Source organism: Protopterus annectens, chromosome 8.part0 (genome assembly GCF_019279795.1).
Source record: "Protopterus annectens isolate FY-2018-M chromosome 8.part0, PAN1.0, whole genome shotgun sequence".
NCBI lineage: Eukaryota > Metazoa > Chordata > Ceratodontiformes > Protopteridae > Protopterus > Protopterus annectens.
In genome coordinates, this window is record NC_056741.1 from 1,621,131,952 (window position 1) to 1,621,156,951 (window position 25,000).

Here is a 25,000-nt window from a genome sequence, read left to right on the forward strand (position 1 = left end):
ATGCAATAGGCAAGCCCCCCTGCACCCCCACACCCCCCTAACTTAATATTCCAACTCTGAGATCGCACTACCGTGAGGAAAGGGATGTATTTCCTTAACCGCACTGTACCACGATCCCCTTACGTGAACGAACGTTATAATTGTGAATGCACAGTCCATTTGCAATAATAATGTTCACTTACATAACCTGCAGAAATATGAAGTATTCGAACATCTGTTGTTCGAATACTTCACAGCCGTGCAATTGCACGGCAAACTTGTAATGGTAAACCTATATATATATATATATATATATATATATATATATATATATATATATATATATCTACATATATATTATATCTATTTAGATATAAATATATATACACACACACATACATCTACATGTTGAAATACATTTCCTTTACTGTTGAATGACTGGGCTGGATGATATGTTTGTGAAAACATAAGGGCTTTGTATATCTCACATGGCTTAGTGGAAAATTGCTTTGGCTATGGTGTGCAGGGTCCTGGGTTTGAGCCTTGCAAAGGCTGTTTATTTTGTTGCTGGGCAGAACAAGGGCCATTGGATACAGAGAGATTAAGGCACTTTTAAGCGGGTTTACACTGGTTTGCGCTGAGGCAAGCACTGTTAACTTCTGGTTACAGTTTCTTATACTGATTTAGCTTCTCAATTGCTTAACCTGTGTAGGTATTGCTTACCCCACGCAAATAAGCTTAAACCTGCTTACTGCTGCTTAAAAGTGCTTACTCCCACTAACCCCGTGCTAATTTCTTTAAAAGAAAAGAAAAAAGGGTTGATAGGAAAGTGGTGAAAAAGGAGCACAAAGAGGGAAAGACAGTAGGGAAAATAGCTAGGGATGTGCAGGAAGGGTGTAGGGAAGGTCCATAGCTGCCCATTTCTTCTCCAGCAACAGCTATGCATATTCATTGCATTTGGAGGTAGATTTGGACACTCAAACCCCTGAGAGAGGGATTAGGACGACAGTAATATGTTGTGATGTCAGTTGGACCAGATTACATGTGTCCAGTGGACACATGTGCAAAATGGACAGCTATGTATGGGGTGAGATTTTTTTGGGGAACAGATTGCCTTTTTTTTTCAGGTGAGAGTGGGATGCTGGGGAGGGATAGTAGTTATATTTGAGGAGTTAGGTTGGGTAGGTTAACAGACAAGACAAACAAGACGCATACAGGGGTGGTATATGACGCATGTGGGGGATAAACACCTTGATGGGGAGGGGTGTTGGAAAATCAGAAGCCCATGAGCCCCCTAGTGGAAACAGTGGGACTGAGGTCCCCACCCATGTGCAGTCACCACTGCACTTTCACAGCCCCGAAGGTGGCTGTGCTGGGGGCTAAGTCAGAGAGCTAGGCCAACCCTCTAGTCATGACATGCGGCCCTTGAGCTGGCATAGCAGATCTCCAAACTGCTGATTGAGCTCGCTATGCACCACGACCCAGACCTAGCAACAGGTGACAAGTTCCTGTCTACGCCCGCTCCCAGGGGGGGAGCCCAATCCCCTGAGGCGGTTCCACTCAAAGGTGATGCAGGACCAATAGATGAGGAGGTCCCAGGTTGGGCCCCATAAGTGCTTGAGCCCAGTGCCACGGCCAGCTGAGGTGGGACAGGTGGGTCCGCTGGGACCCGCATTCCCATACGTGCTATGGTGTTTATGTTTTATCAACATATGTGGGTTAGTAATAGTCAACACATTCCAGGATTAGGTATAACTGCATGCATAGATATTCCCATTAACCCAGACACCAGATATGGAACAGTTAAATAGCAAACAGAACACATGCATATATGGGACCACAGTGGTAATTACAACAGCATGCAGGTACATTGATGGCACCATGCCACCAATGTTGGAGTATTCCAGCATAGCACAAGCATAGAAACAGATTTAAATAATTATCGAGTGATCAGACATAAGTCCCAACATTACAGTGAAGTTGTAATTGGTGGTAATTACAACAGCATGCAGGTACATTGATGGCACCATGCCACCAATGTTGGAGTATTTCAGCATAGCACAAGCATAGAAACAAATTTAAATAATTATCGAGCGATCGGACATAAGTCCCAACATTACAGTGAAGTTGTCCCGTACCAATTGAGTTGGATATTTAGTTTATTGTTGCAGATATGGTGGGAGGGGGAGAAATATGTCAATTAACAACTATATATTCCTGTAGTTTGCATACTTTCCTAGTCAGTGTTGTTATCTGTACCTTACAAGTATTACTACACTACCCTATTGCCTTAATTTGGGCAGCACTATGGCTGTCGACAACTATATACATGAACTGGTTTTACCTGCAGTATACACCTCTTACCTGGTATGCCTGTGGAGGAATTGTTTGTTAACACTAACTGTTTCTACACATACTCCCAGATTCCAGGTTGATGTTATGCACATACCTATCCATCTCTTTTTGCACAGACTCTGGCCATATCTTGACAACATGCAGGTGAACTGGAACATATGTAAACTGTTGCCCTCTTCAACCTTTAGTGACTTACAACACTCTTATACAGGATTTCCTAGACAGTTATATTATGTAGCACAGTGTGGGTGACAATGATGAGTGATACCTTATTATTCAGAGCAACTGCAACAATCACAATGCCCTACAATACCAGAGTAACCAGTACAGGGTATCAATCTTTTATTTCTGGGCACAGTGTTTGTATCTGACAGACCTGTGGGAGGAATGTTTGTTAGCACTACCTGAATGTTGTGACACAAAGTACCAGAATCCACATTAGTATTATGCACATACATCTCACTCTGTTACTGTACACACTCTGGTCACAGCTTGACAACATAGGGGTGTAGATGGGACATACTTGGCTTATTACGCTCATAACATTTTGGGGAGTTGCTAGTGTGACAGGTTTGTTCTTATAGATGCGTGACAATCAGTTGTATTTCCTGTTTGCTTTCTAAACATCTGGGATCATCCCACTGATTTCCCAGGGGGACAGGGTGACAGACAGCCAATATGGGCCAATATACTGGACATTCTGGACATATCTGTACAGCTGTAGGGTATGATTCTGTATGCAGCCTACGTCCACTCCCAGGATTCAGACCATGGCTGTGTCTAACACTAAAACACTGTCCATCACAGTTGTGTGTGCTATACAGATATTGCTGTATATCTCTTATCTGATTTTTGTGTATAATTCTCCTGTGGTTTTACATTCTGACCTTGTATTACATCACTCATATACAGGATTTCCTAGACAGTTATATTATGTAGCAGAGTGTGGGTTACAGTGATGAGTGATATATTATTCAGAGTAACTGCAACAATAACAATGCCATACAATACCAAAGTAAACAGTATCAGTACAGGGTATCAGTCTTTTATTTCTGGGCACAGTGTTCGTATCTGATGGACCTGTGACAGCAATGTTTGTTAGCACTACCTGAATGTTGCCACACAAATTATCAGATTTCACATTAGTATTATGCACTTACATCTCACTCTGTTACTGTACACACTCTGGTCACAGCTTGACAACATGGGGGTGTAGATGGGACATACTTGGCGTATTACTCTTAGTCTGGGGAGTTGCTAGAGTGACAGGTATGTTCTTATAGATGTGTGACATTCAGTTGTATTTTTTGTTTGCAGCCTATATGTCTGGGATCATCCCACTGATTTCCCAGGGGGACAGAGTGACAGGCAGCAGATATGGACCAATTTGCAGGACATTCTGGACATAACTGTACAGTTGTGGGGGTATGGTTCTGTATGCAGACTACTACCACTCCCAGGATTTGAACCATGGCTGTGTGTGCTAAAAATACAACAGTTTACATGTCAGTGAGTTGTGTGTACTATTTGGATTTTATTGTCTGTCTTTTCACTGTTTTCTATGTCTCTCTCAGTTTTACTAAATGACCTCTGGGGATTACACCAGTCATATACAGACATTCCTACATACTTTATTTATGTTGCACAGTGTGGGTAACAGTGCTTAATACAACAGTACTACTACGTGATTGTAAATCTGCATTACCATATGATACCAGAGTAAAGACATGCAGTCCAGCAGCTATACCTTTATTGTCAGACTATTATGCTTTTATTTACATACAACCTATCTGAGACTCTTCCTGCCATATTCTCTGATGTATGCAGTACTTGCCTTAAACAATACAGGTTTTATACAAGTAATTAACTTACTAATACTTTTAGATTTATTTCCTATGACAGTACATGCAAGAGTATTACTAATCTGCCTCACGTTGCAACCTCTCCAAGCGACATCCATGGGCCTCCTGATTCGCAGCCCGCTCACTTGCCGCTGTGAAGAACATAAGAGGAATATTTAGCCATACCTATCCATAATATACATGAGCTGGAAATTATTAAACAGGTAGTGGAGTGATACTTACACACATCTGGGACCTCCCCTGTCCTCCTAGCCTCTTGGATCCACTGATCCAAAAGATGCCCCTTTCACCACTTCAAGTCGACATAGTGATGCCTGACCTGTTCACCAGTTCGGGGTATGCCAGTGGCACTAATGAGGTCATGGGCAAGACAGTCCCAGGCTTCCGCTTTATACTGGGAACCCTGGTACTGGCCCTGCAGCAGTCCCTCTTCATGGTCTTTGACAAGGAGTTCTGCCATGACTCTGGACTCCTGGATGCCCCAGCGTTGCACCCAAAAGTGCACACCCTCTCCCATTCCAGACATGGTGCCTGCAAGGGGAAGCTACAACCAGTTATGAGATGTATTGCCGCCTGTTGAGTTTAAATAGGGCCGATTTTCCACACTTTGCCGTGATTGGACGGTTTTGAAAAGGCTGAGCTATGGGCAAACCTGCTTATCTAAGGTTGGCATTGTTTAAAGGGGTATACCAACGGGCAAATTGAGTTAGTTGGCCTACACATTGCTTACACCTACTAAGCTGCCTGTGCAATGCTTAGTGTTGCTAAATATTTCATTTGCATTCTGTTTGCTTTTTGGCATTGATTTATTATTCATTACATGTTATATATGTGTCTGGTATCCATGATTGATGTGTGCATACACTGTATGGGGTCCTGGTGTTTATTAGGGGACTTCAACACTTTATTGCAATCACACCTCACATCTGGGCTTACTGCAGTACTTCAGTTCACATATTTATGTTGTGTAGTAGGGTATAGAACATAAGACTGTATATAGATTCCTTTCACATGTTCAGTTTGATTTTACTATAGTGAGGATTTGTTTGGTGATACCTCAATCTTATGTACTGCTGTGATGGCTTACTGGTTAACTACTGTGACTATAGTTTACAGGGTCCTGGGTTCAAGACCTGCAAAGGCTGTTTATTTTGTTTCTGGCCAGAATAGCGACTACTGTATACAGAGTGATTAAGGCACTTTTAAGCACTTCTAAGCTGGTTTGCACAGGTTTCCGTGAGGGTAAGCAATGTTAACCTCCGGTTAAATATGCTTACAGAGAGTTACCTTCCATATTGCTTAACCTGTGTGCACATTGCTTACCCCTGTGCAAATGGGCTTAAACCCACTTACTAGTGCTTACATATGCTTACTCCTTCTTACTACTCTTAGTGCTTACACTTGCTTACTAGTGCTTACTCCCGCTTACCACTGCACTAATTTAGACAGTAATGTCTAATGGTTCTTGGGAAAGTGGGGGATTTGGAAGCTGTATGGAGTTATCATTCATTACACATTTTACCTTCCATTTGTATCCCTGATTCCTGTGTACATATACTGTATTAGTCACATGTGATTATCTGTGGACTTTGCAAAATAATGACACTGACACCTCACATCTGCATTTAATGCAGTACTCCAATTCACAAATATATGTTATTTATTAGGTTATGCAACTAAAAATATTGGTCATAAAGTGATTTGACATGGAAAATGGAATGTGCTGCAGTGGGACTTGAACAGGGAATGACTGCTCATAAGGCGAATCCTCTGCCCACTACACTATTGCTATACTGCTTCATTTGTATATATCTTGCTTTTTATCCTCTTCTGCCATTTAAGCTGCATTACCCATAGCTAAGTGATGGGCAAACCCACTCACCTACAGTTGAATTTAATCTATTTCATAAAAAACAAAGTATATTTATATTTTTTGTGTTAACTATTGCTCTTGTACACATGGGGGGATGTTGCTGGGGGTATGCGTACACCTATGAGCAGTCTCGCTCATTCTTTTAGGACTTTCTGCTGTTCTTCATTGCAGGGGCGTGTATATTCTGAGAGCTCTGCTCTCAGACACACCCCCTGCACTCTTACACTCTCCATGTAAGATTAGGAGCTCAGGTAGCGTGCCTTCATTAATATGCATGGCGCACTGCTGTCCTGCTCCTAAATGCCCACTTCCATGCAGGTCTAAGCTAGTCCTGCATGGAAGAATAGAAAATCCATGGGGAGTATGTCTGCACCCATGGTCGGTGTATTGGCAATCTGGTCCAGGGAGTTTGTGTTTACAAAACCCAGAAATCTCTGTGCCTGTACATTTGGTGTCATATACGATTCCCAATTAATAATGGTTTAATTAAAGTCACCCATGAATATGGTATTGGGTTGGATGGTGAGTTTTTCCAATGAGTTTAAATACATGTTATGGGTTTCCTGGGTCATGCAGGGGGACCTATAGCATACAAAGTAGTGGTATGGGATTTTTCCTATGGTGATTTGAATGTGGAGAAGCTCAAGTGCATTGTCCTGTTTGACCAGCTTTGAGGTATATTTATTTTTGAGGTAAATTGAGACACCTCCAACTTTAGTCCATGTTTGTGTAATAGCCGGTCTAAATGTGTGTAAGGCATTATAGCCTTACACTGCCAATGTGTGCTATCTGCAGCTGTAAACCATGTCTCAGTGACTGCACAGATGTCAGCATTCTCAGGGTGAAGAGAGCTTGTAGGGAGTGGAGTTTTTTTTTTTTAGACTCCTAGCACTGAGCAGTAATTCCTTTAGATTTTCTTGTTTTTTGGGGGAGAACAATGTTTTAGCCAGTATTGGAATGCCTAGGGGAGAGAGGTGTACACCATCCCTGGCAAAGCAGTGTGGTCTATTGACCATCTCTTTCCATGCTGACAGATACTGCACCCACTTAAAATGACACAAGGAACTAAGCCAGTTATTAAACTCTGCTATCTTCTGTTTGTATTGTGGCATCATCCTTGGAGAAGATAAAACACTCTTCAATGCTAGGCTAATACAAGCCTGGGACACATATTCCAAGAGCACCATGATGTCTCTCTTCATATAGTCTAGGGAGGTATGTCTCAGGTCATTTACACCTACATTGACTATGACTGAGTTATACTGGTACTTGTGGTCCAATGACCTGCGTGTGTGGGTAATGTGGTGGATCCTAGCCTTTGATATGTAACTGGCTGTGACTTTCTGCTTACTCACCCTGGTAAGAGGGACATCAGTGTGTTTCACAATGGAGTCTCCAATGACCAGAATGTTGAATTGTGTGGTGCCTTGCCTTATGGGCCTAGAAGTAAAGGCTCCATGAGATGTGCCTATATATGTTGATGTGGTTGCTGTTTTAAAAGTGTGCATTTGGGGCTGCTGAGGGTATTTGTTATGTGTACTTCATCTAGGAGGTCTTTGGGGTTTAGGAAGGTTACATTTAAGTGCCTCAACATATGTGGGTCTATGTGTCTGCTTTGAACTCTGTGTGATGGGCGCAGCGTGTGTACTATTGACAAACTGCTTGACATTAGGAGGGCTTTTATATGAGAGCTTTGCCTCCAGTAACATTGTGTAAATACAGTTCTCACATACCATTTCAGTTTGTTTGAGAATTAACTGGTTGTCAGTAAATATGAGGCAATTTCTGCATTGCTGGAGGATGCCCATATCCACCAAGCTGGTAACAGAGATAATGGGAAATTTCATATCAATGGCAACAGATTATTTTTTATTGATTAGATGGTTGGAGGGATAATATAAAGTAATGTCAGGAGTATCTGGTTTGCAAATATGTGGCAATGCTTATAACTACAAACTAGTTGTGTGCAGCTAAAATAGTGGTGACATTTCAAGGGTGCTTTTATAAGAGGAACGCCAACTCAAGGTGTCTGTATATATACAGGGCCCTACCAAACACTTGAGGGGAAACTAATAAGTAAACCCTGATGTACAGGAGACAAAAAATATGTAAGAAATACTTCAATACCTCAACTTAATGTTTCTAGGGAATTCAGTTCCTACGTCCCAACTCAATAAAATCATTTCCTTAGTTATAAGCATTTGATCCACCAACATTTCTGACAAAGCAGTCTGTAAGCAAGTGTTAAAATCTGCCAACTCATTACATTCCTAAAAAACATGTTCCCTAATACCTCTTCTTTCCTATAACACCTCCAGCGTTTGCTGTCTACCTGTTGAAAAATTATTTGAAGTTTGCTTGTGGTATAAAAATACATATACAAACACTTCCAAGCAAAAATCTTAAATCTTCTGAACTTTGTTATTTACTTAGGAACCATACAGGTATCATACAGGTATCATACATGGCTAATTTGAAGAGCATACAAAATATTGCATTATAACTATAAGGATTTATCAGCAGAGGTTAGGAAACATTGGGAATAGAGATATAATTGCAGAATTTTATTTCTTCCTCTGTAGATATATATATATAATATATACAGCGGTCTACTTCATTTCACTGAAAACACACATCACTGAAACTAATTTTATAGAAAGCTCATTTCACTAAAAATCAGTTGCCTGAGCACAATTCACTGAAAGCTCACTTCACTGAAAACTCATTTGACTGAAACTCATTTTGTTGAAAGGCATATGCCCTGTTCCCCACTGTAGTGCAATCCTGGAGTTAGTATATATAGTAAGAGGGTGTGGGGGGGGGGGGCACAGCCTTCCACATAGTTTGGTTATATATATAATCTTCTGGAAAGAGTTATTCATTCAACTTGTAATTACCCATGTCTATAGTTTCCAATGTTTAAAATAGGTGGGGGGCTATGCTGCCCCACACCCCAATGTGGGGGGCTATGCCCCCCACACACACCCTTACTATATATATATATATATATATATATATATATATATATATATATATATATAGATACTAACTCCAGGATCGCACTACAGTGGGGAACAGGGCATATACCTTTGTCTTTTTAAGATTCACTCAACCTCAGGGAGAACACGCAGACTCTACACAGAAGGTGCTCCAGCCAAGAATTGAATTAACCTCTTGCTGTGAGGCAACAATGCTAACCGCTGCATCACCACAGTGAACATTCATGGAAAAGTAGAGTACTATGTACTAATTCTGAGACTGGTAGTTTAGAGTTCTTTTTTTTTTCTTTTTTTGTTTTTTTTGGTGGGGGGGGGCTTCAGTTTAATTCTTCAGTCACAATATATGGAGTCACAATTCCCATACAAAGCTATTGCAGGTTACTAGAATGTGTTAAGCTTGCATACAAACTGTAAATGTTTGCAGATAAGCACTTCATGATGCTCATGAAAATCCAGCATTACCCATAAAAATAAATCCACCCATAAAATAAAACTAAATAATAAATGTTTTTCTACATATGCTGTCAGAAATAAAAGCTACAGCTGCCATATTCTCCAAGCTGTTAAAGAGGAACATTGAAATTAAACAACTGAATATCAAATAAAGTACAACCTCTTATTCATTCAGTATTCCACCCAAAGCAGAACAATTAACAAGAAATGAAAAGACATTTCAGGAAAAATGCTCACAACATGTCCGGTGTGAGCAAGCTTGATGATATAATCAGCTGGATGCACACGGCACTGCCCAGTGGTACCATAATGTGAATCCTCATCCACTATCACTGACTCCTCCTACAATATTATCATATTAGCATTATACTTTCCTAACTGTCCATTGCTAGGTCTGACAGAGAGCTAAATTAATCCTGCTCAATCCTTGCAGATTAAGAGATTTATTTTATTGTTTAACACTTAACTGTTTAGAGTGTTACTTCTTTATTTTTTTCTGTATTTGTTGATTTTGCCTTTAAATTATTCTAAAGGTCCCTAATATTTAAAGTTATCTTGCCAAGGTGGTTTAAATTGTTTTGTTGTACCATTATACTTGCAAGCAATCTTTCTTGGATGTTTCTACATGAAGAGGTTAGCAATGCCGTGCGGGTAGATTTCTGTAGAAATTTTTGAAAATATTTTGTACAGAAGATGTGAATTCAGTAGAAGGAACTCAGAGAGAATTTGTATATTATTACACAAGGTACAATAACTGGGGTAGACTTGACAAATTATATTTCACAGGAACATCTGCATTTGACTGAATGTTTTAACATGCATCCAATAACTATTTCAGATCATGTGTTAATAACAACTAAGATAAAAAAATGCAGGGTGATGAAGTAAAAATGAGACAATGGCACTTCTACACCTACTTGTTAAAAGAGAGGAATTTATGAATGGGTAGCGGAAAATATTTGAGCTTTATTAGGGAAGATATAAATTTCTTTAGAAATTATAGCTAATGAGTTGAATAAAATGAAAGTGGAGTTTAAGAATAAGACATAAATAAAACAAAAAGATATGGTTAAGAAGTGGCAGGAATTGTTTAGAAGGGATGCAAAGGTTAAAGTATTGCCAAATAAGGGGAATCTCACAGAAGAAGAAGAAGAGGCACAACTGCAGAGTGCTAAAGTGAATATAAGGGACTATCTGGATAATATGCTTGAGTTTAGAAAGATTGCTGTTAAGCAACTATTTGTGGTAATAGCTCTAAAACAAAAAAATGTTTTAGCAAAATGACTTAGGCAACAGAAAGTAGTAAGGGTTTTTGCCAAATATAGGGAGCCTATAACAAGAAAATAACCAGATATCCTACAGAGATATTAGAGATATTGTGGAAATTTTATGAAAATTTGCATAAAGCAGAGAAATGTTTAAATTAAGAAAAAAACACAAATGGAAAAATTTATGGCAAACTTAAAATATGCCATAGTTAAAGGTAGATGAGGCTCAAAAATTAATAAGGTAGGAGTAGATGAAACAAAAAAAGATGCATAATCAATCTGCAGGACAGTCTCTAATATATGGTATTCTTGTGAAATTCTGAAAACTTAAAAGGAAAGAGATAAAGATCATAGATAAAGAAAAACATTTTTGCTTATTATTGTTACAAAGTATCTTAAGGTATAAAGGGCATCTTTTTTTTCCTTAGCTAGTATTATGGATAGGATTTTAATCAAGTTTAGTAAAGCAAACAGTTGGTAATTTTGTGCACTAGTTATATCTTTATTGTGTTTGGGTATTAAGATAGCTTTTGATTGATTAAAGTAAAGATGCAGTATACCATGCTTCAACATATGGTCATATACCAAGAATAAAATCTTGGATAAACTAACTTGAAACATTTTGTAAAATGTTGCTGAATAACTGACTGACCTTGAAGCTTTGTTGATTTTAAGTGTCTGATCACTAATTGGATTTCATTTAATGAAATGTGTTTATATGGGAGATTATACTATTCTAACCCTAAGGTTGGAAAAGATAGGAAGTTTAAAAATTATGGGATTTCCTCATCAGATTTAGACACTGTATTATTGTTGCAAATTTGGCTAAAGGAGTTGTAAACTATTTCCATAATTTGCTCATCCTTAGTATGTTTAATGTTGTTATATGTGTCATGTTAGACCACCTAAGGAGACTTCTGTATAACTGAGTCCACAGCCTATAGTAGCACACCCAAATACAGGTCCAGAAACATGGATATGCAATTTCCAAATATCTCCATAGCCTGCTTGGTAGATAAAGGCATCCAGAGACAATGTAGCAATGTTGTCATGTTCACAGATAATTTAATCCTTAAAAAACAAACACGGTATGTGAGAGATGCACATTCACAATTTCACCAGAAGCAAAAATCTCACATACAAACAAGGCTGTCAAGATGCACACTACATCCACCATCCACCACACATGCATACACACAGACAGACTAACTTATGCTAAGGCACTAAAAACAATCTTCCAAAACCTCAAGGACTTTATAAGCTTATAAACAGCAACACCTATACTCAGCAATCTCTAAAGCACTCACTAGAAGCAACAATAAACACCACACATACACCTACACAAATTGGATCTGCAAAAGCAAAGCCCATAAAGCAAGCTAACACTTTACCCAGGACTCTTGTGATAGGGGACTCCATTGTATGATACACAGATGTCCTTCTCACCAGACTGGTCAAAGAGAAGACAATGGTTAGTTGTTTATCTATAGCCAGGATCTGCCAGGCTACACACGCACTCAAGTCACTACATGGCATGTCCCAGTATAATTCTGCCATAGTCCATGTGGGTGTTAGTGACCTAAGACATACTTTCCTGGATTATATGAAGAAAGACATTGTTGATCTCTCTGAATATGTGCCTCAAACAGTTATTTGGCTTTTATTTAGCAGCATTTTACCTTCACCAAGTATGATGCCATAGTAGGAACAAAAGATGACTGACTTCAATAATTGGTTTAGTTTCTGATGTCTTTCCTGTGAGAGTCAATATTTGTCATCATGGGAAGATACGTTTAGCAAACCACTTTGCTTTGCAAAGAATGATCTTCACCTGTCTCTTCTGGACTTCCAAATATTGTCTAAAGCTTTATCCACCCCCTTACATCCTTCTTTAGGCTTCGCCACATTGACAAATACTGACACTGCAAACAAAATCCAAGAAACATGAAGGTGTTATTGCTCAACGCAAAGAGCCTTAAACAAAAATCTCCACACCCTACAAGCTCTCCTCACTCTGGAGAATGCAACATTTGTGCCATTCCTGAAATATCATTTGAATTTGCAAAGGTACTCTAGCAGTTCAAGGCTTCAGTGCCTTCCACACATTTCGACCATCAGCTGCACAGACAGGTTCAAAAGGTGGAGGAGTCTCAATCTGTATTAGTGACAAGCATAATTGTAGGTTGGTTAAACAGGACAATGCCCTAGAATCAATCCAGATGCTAATCACTATAGATTAAGTCCCATGCCATACCATATCCTGGCAAGCTATAGGTCACCCTCTGTGTCCTTAGTATACCATAGCTTGAATCTGGACCTACTGAAGACACTTGCCATTAAACCAAATACCTATTCATTGCAGATTTTAACTATCCTTCTGTTCACTGTCTCATACTTGCAGGCACAACAATTCTGGGCCTTTATTAACACAAATAGCCTTGACCAGTTAGAGTACACATACACCAGAGATGGTCCTCACCAATATAGGTGCAGCCCCACCCCGCAGAATGCCAGGTCCTCTCGTTTGAAATTAAACTCAGCTTGGCAGCTCCAACACATCTTGTAATAGTTAGGAACTATTCCAAAGCAAATCACATTTTATTACGCAATAGTTTGTCAAATTTAAATGTCCCTCCCAACCCTGAGTTCACAGTAACCTATGCAGAATTGTTCACAGAGACTCTGTACAACCCTTGTCACTGAAATAAATAAATGACTTAGGAGTTTAATAAAATCCACCAAAGCCAAGATTGAGGTTAAAATAGCTATCCGAGCCAAAGACAATCAGAAGGCATTTTTTAGTTATGGTCGTAAAATCAAAAGCAGAATGCAGCAATGCACTGAGCTGTTTGTGAACGATGTTACCTACACAGAGGCTGAAGGTACAACAAACCTGCAGTCCAATAAATTTATCTCTAACATTACCCCACTCTTCTCTCTGTCTGTCCCTCATGATTGATTGAGTAATTGATTGATTGATTTTATTTATTTACATTTGATTACTGGGAAAGTTCAAGTGGGTAGGAGCCCATTTTCAGTGAAGGCCTGGGGAGCAAAGCTCCATAAGTATTACAAAGCATTTAAAGGACAATAATATTACATTTTTTTAAAATAATCAAAATACAGTTTAAATGATTATACCAAATTAGACATATGAAAACATTCTTTAAGAATTGATATAATTATATGACAACTATTTAATAGTTAGAGAATTTTTAGCCAGTTTATAGAGAAATTAAAGGTAAATTAGTATAATACAAACAGGAATTACAATATGAAGTGAGAGAAAAGTAGGCTTATGGCTTAATTAGAAAGCAAGGAGATAGAAATTGACAGAAGTAAGGAAGTGGGTGAAAAAGGAAGAGTAAGGAGATGTAGGTATGAACAGGTATATGTCCACATTTAGGGATACAGGTTAACCTGGTGTTGAGCAAGAACACAGACAGCGTTTGGCTAGGAAGACTTTCAGAATGGTTTTGAAGGATGGGAGGGAGGGTATTGACCTGATGGATAAAGATAAGGAGTTCCAGGCCTCAGCAGCATCAGATGAGTATAGACAATGTCCAGCAGATTTGACAGGTTTGTGGACACACAGGAATTGTTCAGCATTGAATTATAATGACCGACTAGGAACATAGGTGTGTAGAATGTTATTTAGTGCTGGACAAGCAGCTGGATTCTGGATAATTTTGTAGGTGGTAAGAAGTTGTTGTATATGTTAGTTGATGTTGTAGTTCTAACCAATTTAGTTTTTTTTAATAGTGGGTTCTGATAGGGTATTTGCTGCAAATTTAGAAACTTTGTTATAGCATTATTCAAGTTTTGATTTTTTTTTTTGATGCTTCAATGTTAGTAAGGATGGGAGCTCCATAAAGAAAGTGTGGGAAGAAGATAAGTAGTGGCAAGTGTAACTTTAGTTGCATCGATGAGAAAGATTTTGGCTCTATAAAGCATCCCTAGTTTTTCAAGAGTTTTGCAATTTTATATATGCAGTTTGAATGTAAGATTATCATTCACTGTCATCCCTAATAATTTGCTATGAGAAGTGACTTCAGTGGTTGTATTATCAAGAGAGAGGACTTTAAATTTTGTTTTTCATGGGAGAGGGATTTAGGGAATATACCTGAAAATGGCTCACCTCCAGCTATCACACAAGACCAAGCCCTAAAAGTGCTATCAAAAGTTAAAAATACTGCTTCGATGAGTCTTAACAATATCCCAGGATGCAGCTTAAATAGCATGAAGCACAATTCAAACATATCCTTAAAAACTTTGTTCAGTCTCAGCTTTCATACAATGGAGAACAGCTACTGTCACCCCCCAGCATAAATGAGGACTGTCCACAGACCCATAAGTCTGACAAGCCCCATATGAAAATCCATAGAAAGACTTATCATTGAGTTAATAAATCAGGACATAGGGAACCTCCAAATACTGAACCCATCTCATGTTGGATTCATCAAGGGCAGATCATACTTTTCAGCCTGGTGGAATTTTTTTTGAAAAGGTCACCAAAGCAGCGGATCAAGGCAAAACAAGACACATCCCATACCTCGACCTGGCCAAAGCTTTTGACACAATTCCCCACTTAGGCATAGTAGAAAACCTAAATAAACTGGGAATAAACCCCTAGATCACCCACTGGATTGCTAACTGGCTCACAGATAGGAGGCAGATAATCAAAATAGGGGACGTTACCTCCACAAAGAGACCAGTCACTAGTGCAGTCCCCAAGGGATCTGTGCCGGGACCTCTCCTGTTTGGCATCTACTGTTCTGAAGCAAAAGCATGTATCAAAGTGCTCTGACTAAGTTTGTAGAAGACTGTAATCTAGGAGTTGTCACTGAATCCATGAATGACTTAGGCATCCTACAGGAAGGTTTGTCTCAAATAAATAAATGCCAAAAATGCATTATTGCAGCATTTGGGAAGTGTTCTACCCCAGGGAACTATCACATTGACAATACATCCCTAAGTGGTGACCCAGTTATTTGGGATTTGGGAACTTAAGTGGACAATGACTTAATGTGTGACCAATATGTGCCTATTGTTGTAAGAAGGTCCTTCTATATTGCACAGCTTATAAACAAAGATATTCTGTCTAGCTCTAGGGATGTCATTGTGCCTCCTTTACTCAGCCCTCATTAGGCCAATCATTGAATATAATGACCCTTTGGTTTGTATCTGTCAAAACACATGGTACAACTACAATGCACTCAGCGATACCATACTGAAAGGATACAAGGCCTAAACTATGAACCTATATAAATAGTTTTGTACTAGGCTAGCTGCCCTTGTGGGACATTTTAAGCCTATCCAATTTCCCTTTTTGTGTTCAAAATAACCTATCCCATTTGGTTATATATTGTCCTTACCCATACCAAAGTCAATACTCATACATTGCCGATAATGAAAATAACTGAGATCATACCATAGATAATCTGAGGGGACCTATGCATGGGATAAAGAATTTAGGACCTGTCTGTGTCCATTAGTAGCACATGGGGCAGTCCTAGGGTCAATTTTCTGTACTTACCAAAAGTAATCTTAAAAAAATTCAAAAAACAAACCACCCTGGTGAAATCCTAACCTTTATATGCTATAAGACAAAAAGAAAACGTCATGGCTAAAATCCAGGAGAGCAGCTTATAATGATAGGAGCTCTCTAATTAAACTAAACAGAAAACTAAGAGGACTAATTAAGTCCAAGAAGGCTAATTATCAGTTCAAGATAGCCTCACATGCTAAAGACAACCACAAGTCCTTCTACAGCTATGTCCAAAACCTCAAAGGCAGCACATACCAGTGTGCCATACTGGTGATCAGCAGTGCCACCTTCAATGAGTACAGTGGCTTATCGAATTTGCTTGCTGACAAATTCAGTTCAAACTTCATCCATCCACTCCACCCTGACTCCCCCCATGAAATACCTACTAGCATCCCCCACACCCATCTATTAATAGAAAGCAGTTCCTATCAGCTGTCGCTAAAGCCAAACCACAGCCTCACTGGTCCTTGACAATTTCCTGGGTTGCCCGCCAAATAGCTTGAAACATGACTTATCAGCACCACTTAAGTCACTTTTCAACTATAGCCTCCAAACAGGCTTTGTACCATGAGAATGGCGGAATTTCAACAGTTATCCAACTTCAAAAGAGTGGACCATCAGCTGACCCTGGAAACTACAGACCTATTAGGCTGACTATTCTACTGTACAAACCCATGGAACAAATTATCATGGAAATGATCAACAAAGAAATAGGCAACCTTGAGACACTGGACCCAACCTTGTTTAGTTTTGTCAAGGGAAGGTCATGCCTACTAAACCTGGTGGACTTCTTTAAAAAGGTCACTAAGGCAGTAGATGAGGGGAAAACAGTGCATACTGCCTACCTGGACCCAGTTAAGGTGTTTAATACAATACACCTCTTGGGTATAGTTGATAAACTCACCGAACTGTGCATAAACCCTTGTATAACTCAATGGATTGCCAGCTGGCTCATAGACAAGACCTGGAAGTCAGGATTGGTGATAGTACCTCCACTAAGAAACCAACCACCAGCTGGGTACCTCAGGGCTCCATGTTAGGACCACTCCTATTTGCCATCTACTTTTCAGAGGCAAAAGGTAATGTCAATGGCCTTTGGCTGACCAAGTTCACAGATGACCACAAATTGTAAGCTATCATAGATTCCCTCATGACACAAAACATCTTACAACAGGGTCTAACACAGACAAATGACTGATGCCAAAGTCATAGATTAAAGCTCAATGCCAAGAAATGCATTAGAGTACCTTTTGGGAAAACTGCCACCCAGGCTAATTACTCCATCAATAAGATAACCCTAAGGGATGACCCAGTAGTCAAAGATCTGAGACCATATGTCAACAGTAATTTGACCTTTGATCAACATGTAGTCAAGGTTCTAAGAAAATCACTCTGTGTTGTCCAACTTATATGTAAGGGCATGGCATTCAGATCTAAGGAAGTCACATTGCCACTTTATTTGGTCTTATCAGACCCATCACTGAGTATAATGCCCCCTTCAGCATGTACCTGTCAAGACACATGCAATAGTTGGAACATCCGAAAAGGTTCCTTACCAGGAAACTTCAGGGTAAAAACATTTTGTCCTGTACAAATAGCCTTAAAGCCCTATCTCTGTACTCTGTCTCCTACATGTTACTGAGAGGTGATCTATGCCTGGCATACAAGCCATCTTCTGATCCAGCTCTGATGGGCCTTTTGTACATCCGCAAAATGAACAGCATCAGAACCACTAGATCCAGAGGTTTAAATTTGTGACATAAATAAGACATGTTGGTGAGACAAATATGTGCCTCAGAGGATCCTCAGGCTCTGGACCAGGATCCCTATATTTGAAAAGCAGAGCCCAACCCTAACCCTATTTAAGTGTAACCTTGACTACTGGATGGGAAATTAGAAATTCACCTTCTGTCTGGCTACCATGTCTCTGACAGATGCAGACAGTGATACCCAAACTAACATACCACCTCTATAAACTTCATAACTAGCATACCTCCTCCTAATAAGCACCCATAATAGATAGGGACACAATTGGTTTTGGGTTGCATGACTAAGTTTATAAAGGCCCTGGTATATGTTAGCCTAGTATATACCTATGAACCCATAAGCAGCACTTCTGCATGTTGTTGACTCCTCACTTGTTATAAAACTGCTACTGCTCTTCTAGCTTTCTTCTATCCACCTTAGTCCCATTTTCAATCAAATTAATTCATTCACACACGAGATACTTGATGTGTTATGAAAAGGAAGGCCAAAGCTTATATTGTTTTCTTCCCTATGATAATACAATGAACTTTAAAACAGAATAAACAAACTGAATAGAAACCTCAGTGGTGAAATTATGATTCACTTTCAGAAAACCATTACGCGTAAGTACTTATATGAATTGACATTTAGTCCTAAGACACACTTTCTAAAAGAAATAAAAAAAAAAATCAAATGTTTTAATTCAGAAAGGGAATAGCTAGCTAATGGGTTCTGCTGAATATACATAGCAGTGCAAAATTCTCCAGTCAAGAGGTATCAGTTTTCCAGTCCTGTCATGGATTGCCTGCCTAGAATCAAGGTCAGAATATTAGGAAAAGTCAAAGAAAACTTTAAGATGTATAAACAAAATTGACCTCTGTATTTTAAATAAAAATAAGAATAAATGTAGTTGGAGGTGCAAATGGTCATCCCTTAATATGATTCTTTATTCAGAAGTAATACTCAGTTAGTGCTTTTGCCCAAAAGGCTTCATTAGATCTAATTCCATGCAGTGTTGTTCTGAATGAATACTTTACTCTAGTTCATAAAAAAAAAAACAATAGAAAACAATACTTTAAAATCTTCATAGTTGGATCTGACCTTCTTTGCTACCGATTGGCTTAAATATAAGCTTCTAATCTGCAGGAGTGAGCTGATAGGAACAGGGAGTATGGACTGGGATTGGCTAGAAGCCTTAGCTGCCTGTACCAGTCAGGAACAACAGTTTATAAGTGAGATGATAGTATGGGACATATGTTGAGTGTGTGTGTGTGTGTGTGTGTGTGTGTTTGTGGGCGCATGTGTGATTGTGTGTGTGTGTGTGTGTCTGTATGTCTGATTAGCAGAAAAAAATATCTTTTGATTGGGTAGGGGAACTACAGAATAGTAATTCATATTGGTTGTAGTCTTAGCCACCAGAGGACTCAGTCAGCACAATTCATTATCAATCAGGACTTTTTATAGTTCATTATGTATTTATCCATTTCCATGAACAGCAGTAATTTTTCATTTTTTTATATTGGAAAACATAGTCTGCAGATTTTGTTATCATTTGCCATGCTATTTTTACATTTCATTATTGATCATGTTAAATATATATTTCGTATAGTCCATTATATTTTATATGGACAGCAGCAGATCATGAGGTACTGAAATGGTTTGTAAATTGCTAAATGCATTGAAAAGGGCATGTGATACGTGGAGGAAAAGATGCAGCAGATGGAGTGAGGAATCCAAGCAACAGTAACCAAGATGATTATGATGGACAAATAATCACCTCCTGCCAGAATCTGTCCTCATGTATGAAGTACACCCAGTGTTGAGAACAGCTAACTTTCTTTCATTCATACAAGTCAATGTATTGCAAAGAATATGTTTGGCACTGAGACTTGTGCTGCATTAAAAATGTTAAATTAATGAAAAGTAATTTCTGTAGTGAAAAAAAGGATGTCGCCTTTGGCTCTGTTCATCTTACATTTATTTCTAGCATCATTATAATGAAAGTACATGTATGTCTTATGTTCTACTACCACATAGAACAATGACTGGGCCAACACCATTTATCAGTGCAATAGTACCTTATTATAGGGATGTTCTGCTCCAAAGAGTGTTAACAATTATTAGGGCAGCTAAGCAAGCCAAATTTACACAAAAATGGGTCTGTCATCATTTTTAAGGTCTTCACCTCATAGACACAGGATATAAGGTTTGATTATAACCTCTGGGCTATTGGCTAGGTTTAAAATGGCTCTTCATAACAGTCAGCCAAGTATACAAATATAAACCTCTAGGTCATTGTAATAGAATCACTACAGCAAAATCTAAATCAACACTTAATACATTCTGTAGATTAGTTGTATTCAGTCCAACAAAATCAACAGGTTGAACAGTCAACAATATGTTATTATATGATTAGCTTTATATTTTGAGGTAAAACCTAAGATCAGGTGACCTTATACTGTTTTGCAGTACAAACAATCCCAGTAAGGAATTATAGAAAAAATCCTTATGTTATCCAAACATGTATATTGCCTTCTTGTAAACACATTTTAAAATAAGGATATTCTGGAAAAATGTATGTTCAGAAGATTATGGACTTTGCAATATGTGTAAATTATACTACACTTCCAAAGAAGCACTTTAAGATCTTAGATACAACACCTCAGTAGAGTGGACCATAACTTAATTTGGTCATCATTTCTCATCATAGGAAAGGGTTTGTGTACCTTCTCAATATTCTAAAGATGAACATTTATTAGATATTTTTAGATATAATATTACATTAAATGACTTTATGTTATCATCTCTAATTTTATCATTTGGACAATTTAAATTATCACAATAAATTTTAAAGCAAGATAAAATGTTCTATATGTCAGTGAATTTGCTTCTGTTCTCCGGAAGAATAATGCAATTAATATGATTTAACTACATTAATTTTTTCAGTATAAGGCCTATCCCAGGATTTAGCAAGCTCTGCACAGCATGCTGGAATAGTGCAAGAGCTGCTGCAGACGATATGGCTGCCGTGTGATCCAGGAATAAGCTCCCGGGATGTGCACAAATGCTCCTGCACTATTCCTGCACGGACACAGCCCCTGTATGCTAATTACCTCATTTGCTGGTGAAAACTATGCAAATGAGGTGAATTAGTGATCCAGGAAGCAGGGAGACATCCGTGCAGGAATAGTGTAGATTTCAGAAATGTGGCTGAATACATTTCTGCAAACTACAAAACAGAGGCATGACAGCTCATAAAAACACATGTATTAGAAGGGTTAGGCATGCCAAAGGGCAAATATATGGTCATAGACATGAAAATTAGTTTCAAAATTATAAAAATTAACTTTTTTTTGTTGTTGGCCGATTTCAGCCGTTTAAGCACAAGGCAGCGGTGCACAAACAGGATCGGCTCGAAAATTAAAAAAAAAAACTGTAAATAAGCTTTTAAACCAAAATCACAATTTTGCCATAATAGTCAATGGCATGCATAACTCAACAAGACCATGGAATAGTGGTTACTAAGGGGGAAGGCTGAGTGTCGGATTTGTAACCATGCATTAGCAGTCAATCCTATGCAAATGAGGGCAATGATACTGAATCACAGATTTCCCTTCAGTGCTAGCTTGCACCCAACCATGTAGGTGCATTAAGACCACAGTGTTAGCCTAAGAGCTAGATGACTTCATAAGGGGGGGGGGGGTGTCATGCATGCTGTAAGCTTATTGGTGCCCTGTGGCCCGTGTTTATGCTTAGCTAAGCACAGCTAAGGCAGGGGAGGTGTCTATGTCTGTATTATCTTCCACTAAGAAATACAGAGTGTGATTGTGTCCAGGGAGGGACAGTTTTTGCTAAATGGTGTTTACATTGTCTAAAGGGGTGTGCGCAGCATGCACCAGGTTTAAAAAAAAGCAAAACAGGAAATAGCAGCTTCATTCACATCTGAGCACTGGGTTTGTGCAGCTCGCCATGGGGCTTAAACAGGAAGGCAATGGGAAGGGAAAATAGCAGTAGGAAGGTAATCAAGGAGAACTGGCATAGCTGGCAGGTGAAATGTATCAGAACCAGCCATTTACACAGGCAGCATCCCAGCTCAGCACACTACTATAAACTATGCAAACACCTTTCCCTCTGTTTTTTCCCACAAACTCTACACCACCGGTGTACACAAATGGGGAAATTTTACCTAACAAAAGCAACAAAATGATAGGGGCTGCTTTTGCCATCATAAATCAACATGTGGAAGAGGCTGAGGGTGGGGAGGATGACAATGCTGATGACCAACCCAAAGTGAGGAGAAGGAGAAGAGTATACAGACCCAGGGTAACCTACCAGGGGCTACATGAGCTGGAGATAGTGGAATGCTATAGGGTAGACAGGGACCTCCTACAGCAAATTGTTGAGCTGTGCTGGCCACACCTCACACACAGAACCAACAGAGGGGAACCCATCCCAGTGGATACCAAGGTATGTGTAGGCTTAAGAATACTAGCCACAGGTTCCTTCCAAAGGCCAACTGGGGATATCATGGAGATCTCACCGGCATCAGCATCCAGTTCCTGGATGCCATGTCAGCACATGCCGGTGAGAACATATATTTCCACAACACCCATGAGGCATTGACCAGCAATATGCGTCTCTTCCACCAAATAGCAGAATACCTTGAGGTAGTGGGTGCTATAGACTGCACACACATACACATCAAAGCACCACCCGATAAGCGGGGTAGAGTCTACATAAACTGCAAGGGCTTCCCCTCCTTCAACTGCCAGGTCATGTGCAATGCCCAGGGCATTATAATGAATGTGTGTGCTGGCAGCCCTGGAAGCTATCATGAGTCCCACATCTGCCATATGATGCAGCTGTACCAGAGATCTGCCAATGGGGACATCCCATATGGCCACCTAGTGGGGGATGCTGGTTATGCACTGGAGCCATGACTGATGACACCCATCAGAAATGCACACACACCTGAACAAGAACTCCATAATGAGGCACACGCACAGACCAGAATCATAATAGAGCATGTGTTTGGGATGCTCAAGTCATGGTTCCAGTGCCTGGATATATCCAGTGGAGCCTTGCAGTACACACCAGCTACATGTACCCAAATTGTCATTGTATGTGCCATGCTACACAATATGATCCTGCAGAAACAGCAGCTGCAGCAGGAAGAGCATGGGGCAGGGCCACACAGCCCCCCACCATTGCCAAGGCCAGCACAGGCACAGAGTGTCTCAGAGGATGAACAACCTGAGCCTGCCCCTGTAGACAGGAGGTGTGCCCAGTATGCCCAGGCCTTGGCAAAGAGGCAATGTGTAGCACATAGACTGACATGGTAGGAACCCAGTGAATGACACCGCTCTCTGATTCGCACATACAGTAAGAGGGATGCCAAACATGACACTACCTATGCTTAACCATGTATAGGGAGTGTACTATGTGCATCCGACATAGTTAGCCCTCCAGCACCATCCTCAATACTGGCACACCCACAAGGTAAGTCACTCTCCTTACCAATTGCCGAATAGAGTAGTATGTGTTGTTACCTGTATATATGGTATGGATGTGAGCATGCAAGGGAATTGGGTGGCTGAATGGGATGGCAGCAGATAGTAGACACCTATATCGGCAGCATGAAATCCATAACAAATACTGGTGTCAACATAGTAGGCAGTACTAGACAAGGTGACAAAACCCACTGCAAGACATGTGGTAGGCCAAATGTGTGTCCATGGGACAAACACATGCATGTCAGCGAGGCTCACATACCCAACAACAGTCTCAGCCAGCAGGACAGGTGTAGATGACCATAAAGAAAGGCTGTGCTAAAGCCTATGATTGATGGCAATGGAGAACAGCCCCCCTCCAGACCTACACAGACAGGCTACAGCAGGTCAATCAGTGGGATGTTAGTTCTGAAGGGTAAGATGTCTGAAACTGAAATATAGGTCAATTAAACCTAAGAACTGTAATACACTGATATGTCTCTAATCTGCATGATACGTCAGAATACAGAATGAAATTCAGAGTACCTGAAATACCAGTACGGTCCTAGCAAATGTTTACAGTTGTCAGGTGTACCCCCCCCCCCCAATCCTATGTAGAAATGTATAACATATACATGTGGGTATAATAGTGGAGCACAGATTACCTAAGCTGGTCAAATTAGCTGGATAGATTGTTGCATGTGTACAATATGCAGGGCTCTGTGTGTTAGGCTGTTGTGTGTTGTATATTGTGTGAAACTGGTCAGCATGTAGGCATGGAGGGTTGTGTTGTGGTGGCCAGTGGCCAGTACTGTTGATGACAGGGCCAAGTTCTCACAACTGCAGTGCCAAACACAATGCATCCCAGCAAGACACAATCCAGCAGTAATCCATACTAATTGTTCGGATGTAATATCTGTCACCATCTGAAAGATGGACATGGCATGAATGTGGGCCCAGACATACAAACAGTACAGAGGTGGCAGTACCCTAGACAGAGAGTGCATAAAATGTTACTGTCAAATGGACACACCTTTGGATTTATACATACAGGTTAGCAACACATTAGTTGGCTGTATAGTATGGAATACTGATGTAGTCTGGCCAAACACTGGCAGACCACAAAATGCACAGGTATGAAGTACTAAGAAACTGCTGATGTCCCCGCACAAGCCAGCATAAGGGGAATGCCCCATGTATATCTGTGAGTCAACTGCAAGTAGCTTCCATAGCACACATGCACTCAGCTCACCACACCATCAGCCACAGGTACCTCACAGGTCATATCCCTGCTGTTGGGAATGAGTACAATATGACTCTCACTTCTGTATGGGAATACCCACAGAATGCAGCATGCTGAAGAGGTGTCCCATGCAGGTGTGTCCCTAGCTGTAAGCAGCACCCTGTCAGCATCCACACCAAATGATT